This window comes from Odocoileus virginianus, chromosome 24 (genome assembly GCF_023699985.2).
Source record: "Odocoileus virginianus isolate 20LAN1187 ecotype Illinois chromosome 24, Ovbor_1.2, whole genome shotgun sequence".
NCBI lineage: Eukaryota > Metazoa > Chordata > Mammalia > Artiodactyla > Cervidae > Odocoileus > Odocoileus virginianus.
Window position 1 is genome coordinate 35598635 of NC_069697.1, and position 14594 is coordinate 35613228.

General features: G+C 40.0%; 1 pseudogene; it reads right to left on the reverse strand.

The window, feature by feature from the left end:
• Nucleotides 1–3695: 3695 nt before the first annotated feature.
• LOC110140167 (splicing factor 45-like) lies at nucleotides 3696–5011 on the reverse strand (annotated as a pseudogene).
• Between the last annotated feature and the right edge of the window lie 9583 nt (nucleotides 5012–14594).

A 14594-nucleotide genomic window follows, 5' to 3' on the forward strand; every position in this document is an offset into this window, starting at 1 on the left:
GATTTCCACTAGTGTCTTCCAATTTGCTAATTCATTTCTCTGTATCATCTAATCTACTGTTGATTACTTCCAGTGTATTTTTAAAATTTCAGTTGTTGTATTCTTTATCCAGGTCTGGTTGTTCTTTATATATTTTTTTAACTCTTTGTTAAAACTTTCTAACTACTCCCTCTGCTTATCCGTTTCCCCCTCTGAGTTCTGTTAGCATCTTTATCAGATTGGGTGCTTATCTCTACTTTATTTAATTCTTCTTCTAGGGTTTTATCTTCATATTTCTCTGTTGCCTCATTTTGCCCAATGTGATATTTTTATTTCTACATACTTGTTAGGTTGGTTTATGTTTTTTGATCTTGGGAAATAGGCCTTGTGTAGGAAACATCTTATGGGTCCCAGCAATGTCCTCCCCTCTGGTCACCAGAGCTATATGCTTTAGGACTACCCTCTATGTGGGCTGCGTGGGTCTTTATGTTGTGGTGGGGCTGACTAGTGTGGAAATACTTGGATGTGTGACTGGTCCTTGGTCTGGTTGGTTGCCAGGCCCTGCCTTGTGTGGAGTCTGCTGATAGGTGAGACTGGGTCCTGGTATAGCAGATGCATATCCAGAGAAGTCCTTGCGTTGGTACTGGCTATCAGATGAGTGGTGCCAGGACATAAAGTGACTGACTATGAAACTCTGGGGATCCTCAGGCTCATGTTGGACTACTGTTGGGCAGAGCTGTGTCCTCAGGCACCTGACTGCTGGGCTTGGGGTCCTAGCACTAGTATCAGCCCACTGGTAGATGAGGTCAACTGTTGACATGGCTGGCTATGGAATCTGGGGTGAGCCAGAGCTGATCGCAGCATGCTGGTCCATGGTACCAGATTCTGCCATGCTGGCAGAGGGGGCAAAATTGTTCTGAGCTTGTGTTTGCCTACTGTTGGGTGTGGCCAGGGTCCAGCATACTGGTGGGTAAGGGGTCTTGACTTGGCTGTCTATGAGGTGAGGTTGTCCAGGGCCTGGTGTCAGCCTGCTGGTGGAGGGGTCAATCTGACAGCTAGCTATAGGGGCCCCTGGGCCCTGGGGCTAGTAGACTTGTTGGTGGATGGGGGTAGGTCCTGGGCTGTCTGGTGGATGGGGCTAAGTTATAGGTTGGCTAGATGCTCAGGGGATCCTATAGCAGTTGGCCTGCTGGTGGGTGGGGACCTGGCCTAGGGCATCTCAGGGCTGGTGATGACCAAGTGTTGGGCAGGGCCAGGTCCTAACACTAATAAGCTAGAGGGAGGATTTCAAAATGGTGCTCAACAGCGTCAGTGTTTTCATAGTGAAATGAGCTTTCAAAAATGGTTGCTGCCAGAGTCAGTGGCCCCAGGGTGAGTTTCAATTGACTTTTGCCTCTCTAGGAGGCTCTCCAATATTTAACAAGTGGGTCTGACACAGGCCTTTTTCAACTTACTGCTTTTGCCCTGGGTCTCAGGGTGTGTGAGGTTTTGTGTACATCCTTTAAGAGTGGAGGCTCTATTTCCCACACTCCTCCGGCTCTCCTAAAAATAAGCCTCAATGGCTTTCAAAGACAAATGTTCTGGGGGCCTGTTTTTCTGGTGCACGACTCCTGGTATTGGGAGCTCAATGTGGGGCTCAGACCCCGTGCTCCTTGGGGAGAACTTTTGCAATTATAATTATCGTCTCATCTGTGAGTTGCCTAACTGGACTGTGGATCTTGACTATACTGTATCTATGCCTCTCCTACCTGTCTTGTTCTTAGCTGGTTCTGGTTCTTAGCTCAGAACATGTTTTCTGCTAGTCTTCAGGTGACTTTCATGGATAATCGCTCTGCAAATAGCTGCAGCTTTGGTGTGCCTTTGGAAGGAGGTGAGCTCAGGGTTTTCCTACTCCACCATCTTGGCCACTTCTCTCTCTAGCAGAAGAAAGATTTCCCTCACATATGGACCAAGGATACTGTGAATTCTTGATCTTGATCTGAATGACTGTAAATTTAGAAAATAATTACAACTGTATCACAGTAGAACATATATTGTCTGTAGAATGGTGACATACTGAAGGATATTTTGTTAAGTGAACAGAAGCCAGGAGCTTAGAAAGTGATTAGAAGTGGAAATTTCAGAGTCATCAACAGAGATGCAGATGAATTAATTTAACCAATATGCACTGAGCACTTACATATGCTGGGTAATCTTTTTAGGCATAGGCATAAAATTTTGAGCATTAGCACATGTTACTACCTTTAGAGTTTATATCTAGGCACCAGAGCCTTAGGGACAGCAGGGAGACTGATTAGAAGGGATATTCTGATACTAATAATTAAAAGGACATGCTTATTCATGTAAATACAACTTTTAAGTTTCCTAGGCATTGAATTGTAATTCTGTCATTGAACTGAAATCTGTAACAGCAGTTCAAAAATAGCACTGTCATATCTAAACATTTTGTGGGACCTTAAAAAATATGGCATTTAAATTTATACATGAACTAAAAAATGAAGCAAGTCCTGTCATAATTTGACAGGCATAATCACTTATCCTTTAAGGCAAACAGTAACCTAATAGTAAGATGCTAATAGTGTCTTGGTGCAGGTGTTGCTAATTAGCTATTGGATTAAGCTGAATCGTATTCTCTTCTTTTACCTGTGCATAATGTTTGTGCAGAATGCAAATATGAGCTGTAAGCTGAAGTGTTTTAAGCACCAGCTATGGCTCAGGGATTGACCTTGAGGCAATGAGAATTTTGAATTGGCAATAATCATGGCTTAATTGTAGCTTAGAGCTTAGTCAGACTCCTGGTTTTCCTCCTAATGGTCAAGGGTTGCCCTCAGATAGGAAGTTTAGTTAATTTGGGCTCTGGTCAAGTGGCTAGGTGAGAAGACAGAGTCATTTCTTATTCTTTTCATATTCATTTCTAGCAGTTGGACTGCTCTGAGAGAAATGGTAGGTAGCAATTACTAGAATAATTAGGGATCATACATTTGTTTATTCAGCAAATATTTATTGAGTGCCTACCATGTTCCTGCGCTCAACATATGGTAGGAGTGATATAAATGTTTGTTGAATGAAATATAATTGCTTGAGAGTTAAAAAAGGCCTTCTTGAAATAATTTGTAAATTTTGGACTTAGCTTGATGAGGAAATGAATTCTGTTTGTGTGATTAAAGTAGGGAAGAGATGCTGAAATAGTTTATTTTACTCTCCTACATTTTTTTCAGCCTCCTTTCAGTTGAGAGGGAGAAAATACTAGTCCTGGCTAATGTGATGTATCTCCTTCTGGGTTGAGATTGTGGGAACCCCAGTGAATAAGGAGGGAGGCCATGCCTTCTAGATGAAGAAGAAGATGGTGGAACTGTGTGGAAAGAAGCCATTGCTGATTTCTGCAGGACATGTCACCTGAGGAGGAAAGGAACTCTTGTTGTATTAAGAGAACCTGGGAGTTCAGTAAAGGATTTGGGGTTTGTTTTTTTTAGTGTCATGTTATGAAGTCTATCCTGACTAATAAGAACTACTGTATGCTTTGTTTCTTTAAGGATTTTTATCCTGTATCAAAAAACCCACAAAATATAACAGGGATCAGTTGATGAATATCTTCGAATTCTTTCCAGAATCTCTGCACCCACAGCCACGAACGTTACCTATCACCTTGTCCTCCTCTGCTCAGCCTGCAGCTTGTTGAGGGACCATTGGAGATGACTCAAACTCTAGTTTTTAAATCAAACTTGTTCTGCCAAACCCAGGACCCTGAATTTATCCAAACTGTAGAAATATTCTTTGACCATCCACTAAACATCCCATCCACTAAAACATCTCCCATTTGGATCAACAGCAGCTTTAACTGTTGATTCAACCCTATTAAATTTAAAAAACATTCTTACTGCTTCATCATCAGGGGCACCAGGAATTTCAAATATCACACATTTTGCAACTATACCATAGTTTTCACACCTTTCCTTGGTTTCAGCTTCTAAATCTTCGTCTACCTCTCCTGCACCAACCACGTTCCTTAGTTTTGTGCTGTGATTAGTCGCTCAGTCGCCTCCAACTCTTTGTGACCCCATGAACCACATGCCAGGCTCCTCTGTCCATGGGCATTCTCCAGGCAAGAAAACTGGAGTGGGTCGCCATGGCTTCCTCCATGTTCCTTAGTAGGACCACTTAGTAGGACACAAGTATCTCAGTTAATGGATTTGAATCTGATCTCCCGGCTGCATCTTTCTGAGTGGTGTCGCCCATGATGATTTTGCCTTCCCGCTTTCTGGTCTTCTCCACCGACAGCATTGTGCTCAGGCCCTGCTCAACCTTCCCAAGAAGCCATTCTTCTGCATGACTTCCTGTGTTATTGTTTGTGCGCCCCCTCCCCATGTTGGTGAGGAAGGAGTTGCTGGGGCCAGTCGGGGATCTGGGTCTGTCTTGTTGCCCCTACACTGGGGGAGAGAGAGCAGCTCTGGAAGACTGGGAGCGGGGTCTTGAATCCTCTTCATAAGGAAAGCCTCAGGGTAACTCTTTGTCTTTCTCCACAAGAGAATGGCAGCTCCGCTCATACTTCTCTCTTACTCATAATATTCATGCTCATCAATCTGGATCTCCTAACCTGAAAAACCTACTAGTTTCAAGTCTGGCTTTACGCCTGTTTTCTCTCTCTTCTGTTTTTGCAGCTCCCGCTGCCTCTGTCGCACCTCTCTTTGGCCCCTCACTACTTTCTCATAATCATTAGGAAACGCTGTGGCATATTCCTCAGCTGTAGGGATCAAAACTTCTACAGAAAACCCACTGGGAACAGGATCTGTGAGGCCCGCGGCTGCATGTGGTGGGGTGTCCTGGATCTGCTGCTCATCTGAAGAGCCACCTCGCTTGAAGTCAATGGATGACCGGGGCAAGAACAGTACTTTGTATTGTCCCCTGGCTCTTCGCCCGAGTGAGAGCTGCCTTTTTCATTTCGAGCTGAGACTGCAGAAGTTTGAAGTTTGGGGACCAACCTTCTGGTTTTTGAGTCACTATTCTCCACTCCCAGGTCTTTGTATATGGACATCTTCTTAGTTTAATGCCCACCAGATGGGTGGACGCTCCCGGCTGCGGCAGGGCACCTGGGCCCAGGTGCCCTGGACCTGGCAGGCTGGGCGCTCAGAACCAGCCAGTGTACCTTTTATTGTAGAGAAGTTGCTGTTGTTGCCACATTGTGTCTTGTAACAAAAGACTGTAGATAATTAAATGACCATTGCCAACAGGTAGCTTAGATAAAGTTTAGTATCCTGTATCATAGAATATCAACCAGCCATTTAAAAGAATGTGCTGATATGGAATTTTCTCTCTCAGATATGTTGTTACCAGAATAAAAGAAGATTCAGAACAGTGTTCACAGTTTCAATTAGTGTAAAAAATAGACTCTGTCATCTACTTACATTATCTACATGCACAAATGAACACATGTAAAATTATTATTAGTATTAAGTAAAATATACTTAATATAAAATTTAGCCATTTTAACTGCACTGCTTGGTAGAATGAAATATGATCACACTCTTGTGCAGCTGTCACCCATCATCCATCTCCTGAACGTTTTTCATCTTCCCAGATGGAAGTTGTATACCTATCAGACACGACTTCTTCATTTCCCTCTTACACCAGGATCTGGTAACCACCATGCCACTTTCATTGTGATGAGCTTGATTACTCTGTGGACATCACATATGTGGAATTGTGCAGTATTTGTTCTTTTGTGATTGGCATATTACTTCGTATAATATCTTCAAGGTTCATCCATGTTGAGCATGTGTCAGATTATCTTTCCCTTTTAAAGCTGAATAATATTCCCATCGTATGTATGTATGACATTTGGTTTATCCAGTCATCTCTTAGTCAGCACCAAATTGCGTCCACCTTTTTGCCATTGTGAATAATGCTGCTTTGAACACGAGCATACAAATGTCTGTTAGATCCCTGTTTTCAATTTGTTCAGGTGTATACTCAGAAGTAGAACTGCTAGATCATATAGTAACTCTGTGTTTACTAAGGAACCCCTTCTTGTTTTCCATAGCAGTTGCACTATTTACATTCTCCCTAGCAAGGGTTCTGATTTCTCGACATCCTCACCAGCACTTGTTATTTTGTTTTTTTCTTTTGATGATAGGCTTCCCAATGGGTGTGAAGTGGTATCTTGTGATTTTTATTTGCATTTCTCTAGATTATAAGTTGAGACAATTTAAAAGCTATGCATGATGATAAGAAATCTTCCCTGAGTATGTTATTAAGCTATGGAATAATAAAATTTTTGTTATCCTCTAAGTTATTTTTTTTGAAGATAAACTAGAAAAACTGAACTTGAAAAAGTTGAAAAAGTTGCAACTTATAATTATAAACATAATTGTAAACAATTGTCTATATTTAAGGTATTCAACATGATGATTTCACATAAATATACACTGTGAAATACTCACCACAATTAAGCCAATTAGTATTTATTATCTCATGTAGTTACCTTTTTTTTAAATCCCTCCACCCTTTCTCAAGGCAATACACAAAGTCAGTGCAGTCCTTATAAAAATACCAATGGCATTTTCACAGATTAGAACAAATAATTAAAAAAAATCTGTCTTAACTGGCTCTGGTGTTTCCTTCAATTTTAGTTGTAACTGCTTTTTCCAGTAATCCTTTGCATGCTGAATAAGATTGTGTTTTTCAGTAGCTGGAGGTATAATAACACCCTGTGTTGCCAAATACTTAAATATGATTTCTCGGTGGACTTTTCTTCGCCTCAAAAGTTCTTCTACACTTTGACTGTAGACTAATATTGCACGAATGGCATCTTGGCGGTCCTCAGGCTGCACCAGACGGTTGGTGATAGTAATATTTTAGAGATGTTTAAAGTCCAGTTATTTTAGAAACTTGAATGACATCCTCATACAAAAAGTACAGAAATTTAGCTGGTGGAGAAAAATTTAATTTGCTTTTTAAAATATTTAACGAACATTTTTCAGAGTAATCTATTGTCCAAGCTAAATATCTTATAATATGCAATGTTTTGTGAAGTATTTTGGATAATAAGTGCTGTTCTTAGACTTTTTTCTTTAAGCTTTCAGCTAACAGTTTCATAGAGCATTTATTATACTGTTAAAATTTTATAAAAGGTATACCCAGTTTCTAATTTAAATGAATTTTTTTTTCTTGAATGATCTTAGGTGACCAATGCCCCAGATTAAACATATATTGAGATATATTCCCACATCATAAATTAAAATTATTATAATTTTTTTCAAAAAAAAAAATAAAAAAAATAAAAAAAATATGATAACCACTAGTTTGTTCTCTGTATCTATGATTCTGTTTCTATTTAGTTATGTTTGTTTATTTTTGTTTTTAGGATTCCACATATAAGTGAAATCATATGGTATTTGTCTTTCTCTGTCTACTTATTTTACTTAGTATAATACATTCTAGGTCCATCCATGTTCTTGCAAATGGCAAGATTTCATTCTTTTCAGTGGCCAAGTAATATTCCATCCTATATCTATATCAACCACATCTTCTTTACCCATTCATCTATCAATGGACACTGAGATTGCTCCCATATCATGGCTCTTGTAAATAATGTAATGAACATGGGGTGCATATATTTTTTTCAAATTAGTGTTTTCATTCTCCTTAAAAAAATGCTTTAGAAATGGAATTGTTGGTTCATGTGATAGTTCTACTTTTCTGTTTTTGAGGAGCTTCTATACTGTTTTCCATAGTGGATATACCAATTTACATTCCCACCAACAAGGCAGGAAGGTTCCCCTTTCTCAAGGCAATATACAAAGTCAGTGCAGTCCTTATAAAAATACCAACGGCATTTTCACAGATTAGAACAAATAATTTTAAAATTTATATGGAAACAGAAAATACCCTGAATACTTAAACAATCTTTAGAAACAAGTATGAAATAGGAAGTATCGAACTCCCTGATTTCAAACTAACCTGGAAAACTAATCAAAATAATATAGTACTGGCACAAATGCAGGCACAATCAAAGGTATAGAATAGAGCCCAGAAATAAACCCATGTTTATATGATCAATTAATCTATGACAAAGGAGCCAAGAATATACAGTGGGTAAAAGACAGCCTCTTCATAAACGGGAAAACTGAACTGCATGCAAAAGAATAAAATTGGCTACTTTATTGCATCATGTGCAAAAATAAACTCAAAATGGCTTAGAGACTTAAATGTAAGACCTGAAGCCATAAAACTCCCAGAATAAAACACAGGCAATAAGGTCTTTAACACTGGCCTTAGCAATACTTTTGGATATGTCTCCTCAGAGGAAACAAAAACAAAAATAAACAGATGGGACTACATCAAACTAACAAGCTTTTGCACAGTGAAAGAAACCACTAACAAATGAAAACTTTAAATGAGAGAAAATATTTGCAAATAATATGAGATCAATATCCAAAATGCACAAAGAACTCATATAACTCAGGATCAAAAGACCAAATAACCCAATTAAACAATGGTCAGAGGATGTGACTAAGACATTTTTCCAAAGAAGACATGCAGATGGCCAACAGGCACACATGTAAAAAATGCTCACCATCACTAAGTATCAGGGAAATGCAAATCAAAATCACAGAGATATCACCTCGTGCCTGTCAGATTAGCTATCATCGGAAAGATAACAAATTGCCTCTTCTTTTTCACCTTCTTCAGATGCAGAATAATGGCTGCTATTTAAATAATTTTTATTTGCAATTTTGGCCCATGAAGTTTCTCACATTTTCCTTAACATTTGCTGCTGCTGCATCGCTTCAGTCGTGTCTGACTCTGTGCGACCCCATAGATGGCAGCCTACCAGGCTCCCCATCCCTGGAACTCTCCAGGCGAGAACACTGGAGTGGGTTGCCATTTCCTTCCCCAATGCATGAAAGTGAAAAGGGAAAATGGAGTCGCTCAGTTGTGGCTGACTCCTAGCGACCCCATGGACTGCAGCCTATCAGGCTCCTCTATCCATGGGACTTTCCAGGCAAGAGTACTGGAGTGGGGTGCCATTAACATTTGGCTGGTACCATTATGTAGTGGTTAAAAGTATAACTTGTTTGCAGTCCTCTGCTAGCGATCAGAAGACAAGTGCTCGGGCCTAGTGCACTGGGAAGACCCAGAGGGATCGGGTGGAGAGGGAGGTGGGAGGGGGGACCGGGATGGGGAATACATGTAAATACATGGCTAATTCATTTCAATGTATGACAAAAACCACTGCAATGATGTAAAGTAATTAGCCTCCAACTAATAAAAATAAATGGAAAAAAAAATAAATAAAAAAAATAAAAATTTGAAATGAAAAAAAAAAAAAGTATAACTTGACTAGAGTCAGGCTACTTGAATTCAAAGTCTGGCTCTGCTACTTACTAGCTGTGTGACTTTGGACAAGTTATATAACCTTTTTATGCTTCAGTTTACTCTTCTGTAAAATAGGAATAATATTGGCACTTAACTCAGAGAGGTATTGTGAACATTAAAAAAATACATGTATGTAAATCACTTGGAACAATTCTTGGGACATAGTAAATATTAAATGTATTAATCATTATTACAATTAAGATTAAATATGAATCATTTGGTAGTAGTGCAGCATATATTTACATGTATTTGGAAAATATGTTGACACTGTTATTTAGATCTCAAGCAAGGAAGTAAAATAGTGTATTCATTATGGCCTCTGGAGAAGAGTCTATGGCTTCGAATGAAAGGATTTATCTGGTCTGTGTTAGTCAATAAAAGGTAGCTGAAAGTCACCTTTAGTATTTCTCTTAAAAGTAGCTAATCTTTTGATGCCATGGGGCCTTGAATCAATGGTTGCAGATCAATATTTTCTATATACAATTATTGTTTCCTTTCACCTTCTACACGATGGGCTGAAAATCAGCACACTGTGGACTGAGAAAATCAATGGGCTACATTTGTGATTTAGAGAACACTGGATAGGAGATGTATGTCCTTTTGGAAAACACATAAAAGGAAATTACGTAAGCACTTTCTCAGAGGAATCCTAGGTAATTACTGGGTGAATCTGTGATCCAACAGGTTTCTCCTCAATTACACCTAGAGAACACATCAATTCATTTACCTTGTAGCAAGCAATCTACCTCAGACATCCAAATAAAGACACCAAGATTGTGCCTTATAGAGTAATTGGCTCTGGTGGACCCAAACTCAGGATTTACAAATGGTTTCTCATTTCTGGTCCATTTGGTCTTGACTTCTAGGGGCAATTACTACTTACTGCTTTGAAAGGAATCTTATTTTCAGCAGTCTCAAGGAAACACGTCTGAATGGTTTTGAGCTTTCTGTGTTAGTGGAACCAGATGAATTGCTATCAAAAGCTAATTCGCGTTGTGAATTATGTCCTTTTAACAACATGTACTCCCTCTGGGGCAATTAAAAAAGCTGTGCCATGGTTTTAAAGTCAGGACCTCAAGAGTGTTGGCTGGCCCTTGTACTGGGAGTTAGCTCTGCAATAGTTTTCAATAAATAAACACCTTTCTGTGGTTTGGATGGGGAGGGACTTTAGTGTGGTGCTCTGAATCTCCACATGCTGTTTACTGGATACAGTCTGTGGTGGGATAGACATGCTGTGAGTTTTTCTCACTTGGATGACCACTTTTTTCAAACAGGAAAAAGGTTGAGAGGAAGAATTTGTATTTTTATTTTATGAATCTACTAGAATGTTCACAATGGGTTGATTATATTATTATTTGCAAAATAGATTCACACAATTAAGATAGGAAACTTATCCTTCATTGTGTTATTATCAGCTAGCATCTGAGCTAGTTCAAGCTCTACCACGTTCTAGTCAAGACATTGGGCCACTCAATCATTCAGTCATTTTTGTGCAAATACACTGTATGTCAAGTGGCAACTAGGTTCTGGGGATATAGTAGGGAACAAAATAAAATCTATTCCCTTATGAATCTGATCATCTAACTGGGCAAAGTGGTTTGTTCTAATCTTGTCAGGATGCCATAACGACATACCATGGACTGGGTGGTTTCAACAACAGAAATTTATGTTTTCACAATTCTGGAAGCTAGGAAGTTCAAAATCAAGGTGCAGGCAGAGTCAGTTCCTGGCAAAGCCCTCTTTCTGACTTGCAGATGATTGCTTTCTAGCTACGTCCTCACAGGGCAGAGAAAGAGGGGGCAAGCTCTCAGGTGTCTTTTCTTATAAGAGCATTAATCTTGGAGTGAAACCTCACTCTCACGACCTCATCTGCCCCGATTACCTCTGAAAGGATCTGTCTCCAAACGCTGTCACTCTGGGGGTCAGGGCTTCAACATAGGAATCTTAGAGAGACACAATGCGGTTCACAGTAGGGAAATAGAATACCACATAAATACATAATAGTCTGATGGGGATATACACCAAGGCCAGAACTGATGGGGTTGCTGCTTTATATAAGGTGGTCAGGATGAACCTTTGTGATAAAAAAAACTCTTGTCTACTCTGAGTGAAATGGAATCATTGTAGAATTCTGAGCAGAGAAGTGATGTGATCTCATGTATGTTGTATGCTTTAGATGCAGCCCTCTGCCTATTGTATTGGGAATAGATTTGGGATGGAATGGGAGACCACTGCAATAATCTAAATGGGTGCTTGCACAGGGTTACAGAGGTGGAGGTGATGAGATGTGGATGGATTCTTCTTGAGCATAGAGCTGATAGGATTTGGTGTGCATCTACTTTGGCATGAGGGAAAATAAACCATGACTGTTGATATAAGCAACTGAAAAAATAGAGTTGTTATTTATTGGGGAAGTGGGAGGCTGAGGGATAATTTTTCTTGGGGGTAATCAAGAGTTTGGTTTGGCCTACTAGACATGTGAGCAGAGAAGAGGGCACTGGGGTACATGAATTATGAGTTTCAGGGCATCTGAACTGGAGATGCATATTTGGGAGTCATCAGTACACAGATATCATTAAAAGTTACAAGATCAGATGAGATGAACAAGGGCAGATTTCTGGGAAACAAAGAGGAAGTATCAGAAAAGACTGAGAAAGATAAACTAGGTAAAAGGGGACCCAAAAGCAAGTGATATTTCAGAAATCAGGGGAAGAAAGTATTTTGAAAAGAAGGAAACAGCCAACTGTGTCTAATGCTAAAAGTTTAGTAGAGGAAAAAGTGAAGTTCTGTATACTAGGTTGTCCATTTCCAGCTCTGCACCGTGTAAAGCTAGAGCTACATTTCTCTGAATCCCTTCCCCTGTAAGGAGAGAGTTGGGCAAGAGAGAAAGTTGGATAAAGATTTCACACGTGAAAGCAAGAGCCATTTTTTACAGGAAGTCAGGCGGCCACACGGGACGGCTCAGCAGGTTTCTCTATAGCTCCCCCTGCTGGTTGTGACGGCCACAAGCCATCAGGCTTCCCGACGTGTGTCTACTCCTCCTTCACTGCGTTACTTTGTCAAGGTTGTCAGTCGCTCTTTTTCTTCTTTTTCGGCTGCAGGCTTTGATTCCTACGTAAAACTCCTTATTTCTTAAAACTTGTGGTGGCTCTGTTCTCTGACCAAACCCAGACTGATAAATCCTGCTTGGATCTTTATGGAGTCCCTTCAAATACGTTAGCTACTTCTTGGGACTAATTAAAAAGGCAGTGAGGCCCCGGAAGGGATTTTGTAAATTCTTCTTTTATGTTGCTCCCAGAAATTCTGAAATGGGTCAAGGAAGAGCATTAATTAAGTAAACCTGAAGGCTACATACGCAATAATTTCTGTTAGAGGAAGAGGTCTCCCTACCCTGGAGAATTCACTCATTTCCCACGTCTCCTCTGTGCTGGACCTACCAGCAACATGCCCTGAATTTGATTTGAGCGTCTCCTAACTGTCAGGTAAATGCCTGAAAAGTTTAGGTTCCTCTTCTCATTAATATCGTATTTTTTTTTCTATCAGAAAGTTAAAGCACACTTGACTATTAAATCTCCTTTGTGCTGTTCAAAGTGCAGAAAGTGAATTTTCCTTCCTCTCACAGCATACTAAATCAAAAAGTCCCACTATGATATTGTGATTTATAAGAAACGTATATTTGGTCATTCAGATACATATATTTTTCATACATATTTAATCTTCATCCACAGCTCCCCAAACCCTTGGGATTGCCCAAGTATTGAGAGTGATAACAGTGTCTTTCGTTTTGTGAATGAAGTGACCCCTGGCAATATTAAGAAGGGAGGCTATTTGCCATGGCATCTTCCCCACCCAGGGACTGACCCGAACTCCTGTTTCCTGCATCTCCTGCACTGGCAGGCAGATTCTTTACCACTATGCCACCTGGGAAGCCCGAATCCCTTACTAAGTGACATATTGTTTTAAAATACTTTCCTATTAAATACAATACTAGAATGAAAGATCTTTGTACCTTTTGGAAAGACAATACATTTATATTGCATTTCAAACAGGACTTCAACATAGGACACTGGTTAGAAAGGTCTTAGAAGGATTGGAATAGCAAAAGTTAGAAGATTTAGGGGACTCTGGAGAAAAATGGAAGATGGTGTGACAATCTGAGATCAGCAGGCACCTGGTTACCTCTGGGGTTGAGACCCACACCAGCAGCTGTTCTGTTGGAGACTGCTGCTGACCAATTGCTGCTGAACCTGTGCACCTAGGTCAATCCTGAAATGGCTGAAAAGATGCTTTGTAGGTACTAAGTTCGGAATTCTGCTGCCATGACAGTATCTGCCAGCCACCAGCAAGTAACTACCACATTGCCATAGCCAGAAGTAGAAAGTTTGCCTTCTTTTCTCTGACCATCTCAATACCTTCCAGAGTCTCTTATTGACAGAACCAAATGGGAAGCCAGCTGAAAAGGAAGGCTGGAAAATGCAGTTTGCACACTGCCAGTCTCAGGAACACAGAACATATTGTAGAAGGTGGGTGAGGGTCTGAGGATAACTAGCACGGTCTACGCCTTAGAATTCTCGGCCCTCACAGAGGTGCTTCTACCCAAATTTTGCCTTTTGTGAATTAATTTATAGGACAAATTCTCAAGTGGAATTGTCCAGCCAATGGAAACACACTTTGAAAATCTGAAAGATAGAACTAAATTACTCTCCTTAGAGGAGTATTTGAGACTACTTATTTTTCCATGCCCTTACCAAATCCATGTGCCTGCCCATTTGGAAGAATTGGTCAATCTCTAAATCCATATCAATTATACACCAAAGGCTTTATTCTAAGAAAATACCATGCTTATCACCCATAAGAAAATCATTCTTAAAAATGCCTGAAATCCACCTAATTAGAGACTTGTGGTTAATAATATGAAAATAAATACACATTTGTAAGGGTTAAGGCTATCTATCATTCATTCACACAGTTCTTTCAATGAGTTCAACAGCTTGCTGTCTTAAATGGAGGTGGGAAGACTGCAAAGGTATTCATATACATGGCTAAAACGTTTTCCAACCAATTTCCAGTGTATGGGAAGGGAGTTCCCACCCCAGCAAGCAGTTCTCTGACCGCAGCTGAGTGTCCTACAATTCAGTTCGATTCTGACACTATCATCTGGAAGGTAGAGTCAGATCCAACAGAGTAAGGGCTTAGTCTTATAAGATGGCACTCTACCCCTACCCCCTTTCCGCTTACCA